Source organism: Nannospalax galili, unplaced genomic scaffold (genome assembly GCF_000622305.1).
Source record: "Nannospalax galili isolate Female #2095 unplaced genomic scaffold, S.galili_v1.0 scaffold1366, whole genome shotgun sequence".
Taxonomy (NCBI): domain Eukaryota; kingdom Metazoa; phylum Chordata; class Mammalia; order Rodentia; family Spalacidae; genus Nannospalax; species Nannospalax galili.
In genome coordinates this window covers 109,844-113,685 of record NW_008354698.1, presented here as the reverse complement: position 1 = coordinate 113,685, position 3,842 = coordinate 109,844, and the positions used below count along the sequence as shown (strand labels likewise).

At 34.4% G+C, this 3,842-nt stretch overlaps 1 pseudogene; it reads left to right on the top strand.

Annotated features, from left to right (window-relative positions):
• Positions 1 to 3,109: 3,109 nt before the first annotated feature.
• On the top strand, positions 3,110 to 3,260 carry LOC108491716 (annotated as a pseudogene).
• The last annotated feature ends 582 nt before the right edge of the window (positions 3,261 to 3,842 follow it).

The following is a 3,842-nucleotide window of genomic DNA, read 5'->3' as shown; positions in this document are numbered from 1 at the left end:
CACATGGTGCACTTACATAATATGGGCAAAACACCCATACACATAAAATAAAAAATTAAAAAATTAAAAATAAATAAAAATAAAAATTTTTTTATAAACATGAAAAATGATCAAGATATTTGACCTTAAGGGAAAAAGAGTCTATGCTAATATTGCACCTCACCACAGCCAGATGAGATGTGATAGTCATCATCAAAAAATAAGAAAACCAAATGTGGTTAGGATGTGGGGAGGAAAGAGGTCTTAGTCATTGCTGGTGAGAATGTAAATCAGTCCAGCCACTGTGGAAATCATTATGCATGTTCCTAAAAACAGCAAAAGTAGAATTATACGATCCAGCCTTGGATATATAAGATGAGGAAATCTTAGTCAGCAGAGACCTACATACCCATTTTTACTTTGGTACTCTTCACATCAACAGATAAATGAGTAGAATCATGTGTTATATATACACACAGAGAAGTTTTACCTAGCCTTTCAGAGGAACAAGATCATGTAATTTAAAAGAAGATGTATGAGAGTCAAAATGGTGTTAAATGAAATAAGCTAGTCCCAAAGGACAAGTATCATATGTTTACTATCATACATGGAATACAAGAGGTGAAAAAAGACATGAAGTGAAAGATGGACTATTAAGGATTTATAAGGGGAAGAAGAAAGGCAGAGTGGAAAAGAAAGACTAAGAGAAAGGTGAATATAATCAATGTACATTGTAGGCATTACAGAAGTGAAACACCTCATTTTGTATAATTAATATACTCTAACAAAATATTTTAAAGAATAGCACAATTAATTCCAATTTCCTTGTAGGCAAAAAAGGATAGCAACATGTTCTGAAATTATATCATCAATGAAAAAAAGACATTGGGGTGCTAAACTTGCCAAAAAGGATATTTGAAAGAAAAAGTAGAAGATGCTTTCAACTTTATGAAAGAAGTTCTAACACATGCAGATTATATAAGCATATATACATAGTGAATGTATCTGTGTGCATGTATATATGTATTATGACATGAAAGCAAAAGGTGGATGATTTGGGGAAAGGAATGGGACCAGTGGAAAAGAGAGGAATGGGGGAAAGAGAATATGAGCAAAGTATAATGACATATGTGTATGAAACTATCATAATAAAACCCACTATTTTATACACTAATCTTAAAAAATAGTAGACACATGCCAACTCAAAATAATAGAGAAAAATCTATTCTATCTGAAAAATAAAGAAAACAAAGATCACTCTCAATGTTCGACAACTATTCGAGGCTGAATTTAGATACTCGTAAGTCATCTGAAGGATGCAAAGCCCCCTAAGAAAGTAATTTATAGACAATCTCTTCCTTCTTATATTATTCTGAGAATTGTTTACATCCAATGATTTCCTAACCATATTAAAGATTCTGAGAAAATAGAAACAGTTGGCTGAAATGAAACAGGGCTGTTATTTTTTAGAGTATCGCTATAGAGACAGGACATTTCATCACCATCCCAACATTCATACTCTGCTGCATATTGTGAACAGTAATACTATCATCCATTTCTCAAATAGAGCCTGCTCTTTATTTTTTGTCAATATCAAGACATATATAAAGGCAGAAATTACTGAAATAAGTATCACCACCCCAAATTCAATCTCAGCAGCAAAGCTATCTGTTAGTAGCTTAGGTCCGTCCTGGCTTGGGACCTGAAGGTGAACTCAGACTGCAATGTTGAAAGTTAAAAGTATTAGCCGATACTGTAAATGTAATTCACACTCCCACTGAAACAAACTTTCATCAGTTCTTGGGTATACAATTGTTCCCTACTCTAAACACTTGAGAAGAAAAAGTTTATTTCAAAGATACACATTACAAAATCTCCCCACAGAGAAGTCAGAGAAATGCTTTGCACCATAAACCTCATAATGGCATAGCATTGATTACTAAAGCATCGTTTTGTTGCATGTAGTTATTTAAAAGCCAAACACGTTTAGCAGTGTACATCATCCATCATACAGAACAAGTTCTCAGTAAAAATACCCTGCCCTTGTCAGAACTGGGGGTACTAGGGGTATAGTGTTCTTTCCAAATATGGTTATCTCCTTTGGCCTGAAAGTGAATATTCGTCTCTTAAGATAAAGGGATTGTTTTGTTTCAAGGGGAAAACTATTTCTTTTTAAAAGCTATATTTTATTACATTTATTTATTTGACAGAGGTGTATGCATACTAAGGTGCAAGAATACAGGTCAAAAGAGAGCTTGCAAACATCAGTTTTCTCCTTCCACCATATAGGTCCCAAAAATTGAAGTCAAGTCATTAGATTTGACATCAAGTACCTCTACCAAGTGCACCGTTTTGTAAGCCTAGGAAAAGTTATTTCTGGTGTCAATAATGCAGGCAAAATGTGAAAATAAGCCTTCATGGGTAAAGGAAATAAATCATTGCCTCCTCATCTGAATTTTGATCATACAAGAGGGTGGAAAATGTGAAGAAAGTTCTAGAACTAATCTGGAAATAAGTAATATTGCTACCTTCATGTGGTAAGTAGAAATGGACACACAGAAAATAAACTGTCACAAAGCTGATAATGTTAGGAGACAAGCTAAGAGCCAGTGGTTCTGATCTTTCATTGGGATGCTATTCTTCTTTCAGTGAAGCAGAACTTCTTCATGCTTAGGCTTTCTAGCTTTGTGGTGCTCTGTTTTTATTTATCTTTGATATCCTGTGTTCCTAAATGAAGTTGTGTTTTCTTTCACCAAATCAAGGTAGATAATCAGATAATTAAATAAAAAATTAAACAATCAGATCATTAAAAGGAGAGGTGGCAGCAGTGAATCGTGAGAGAGCCTAGGGGGAAAGGAAAATCTCAGAAACGCTCTCTGAAGTTTGTTTTCTGCATATTCACCAGTCCTAAGGAAGAGTGACTTCATTAACAGTATTTCCATCTCTCCAATCAGTGCCCTTTTCAACTTATTCCCTTTATCGCATTTATTCAAAGTCTTCAGAAAAAGGCTCTCATGCCATTTTTAAAAAGGCCAAAGATAGGGAAAGGAATAGTGCTTTTAAAACAATGAATCTCTTCTTCTCTTTTCATCCTCCACCAAGCTCTGTATGCTTGCCTTGGTTTCTCACCATGTCTTCTCACAAGACTTTCAAAATCAAGCAAATCCTGGCCAAGAAACAAAAGCAAAATCATCCTATTATTCCCCAGTAGATTTGGATGAAAACTGATATCAAACAACTCCAAGAGAATACACTGGAGGAGAACCAAGCTGGGTCTGTAATGATTCACACACGATGGCACAACTGACTGTTTAAGCTGAATCATAGTCATCATTAGGCCTACCAAATGGAACTGAAAGTTTTTATCCTGCAGATTTGGTCATATTAGGAATCTGATTTGCTTTTGTATCTGCTTTGCATAAGTGAATTGATTGGTTCAGTAATAAAAATAGAATATTTATAAATATAAATATAGAATCTTTCAAAAAAGGAATAATTTTTTTTGCAAAACAGCTCATGTGCTGTAAGAAACCCCCAACTCTATCTCCTAGTCAGCAGACTGCAAGTTCTATGAGTGAGTCTATCTGTTAGTAGAGACATCATTGAAAAACTGGAGGAAATGAAGAATTCAATGATACAGACAATATTCTGAGCTAAAAATGTTTCCAGAATAGTGTTATCACCCTTAATTTTCCCATCAGAGAGCACTGAAAGTGTCCATTCGACCAAAGTTATGAAGCAAATATGTGCATCAAAAATACCTCAGTTTTAAAAATATCGTTATTCATAGTTCAACTGTACTTATTCGTTGTTTCTAAATGAGGCAGTACTAAGGAGTGTGGGTTGTTGGATAATAACATAGA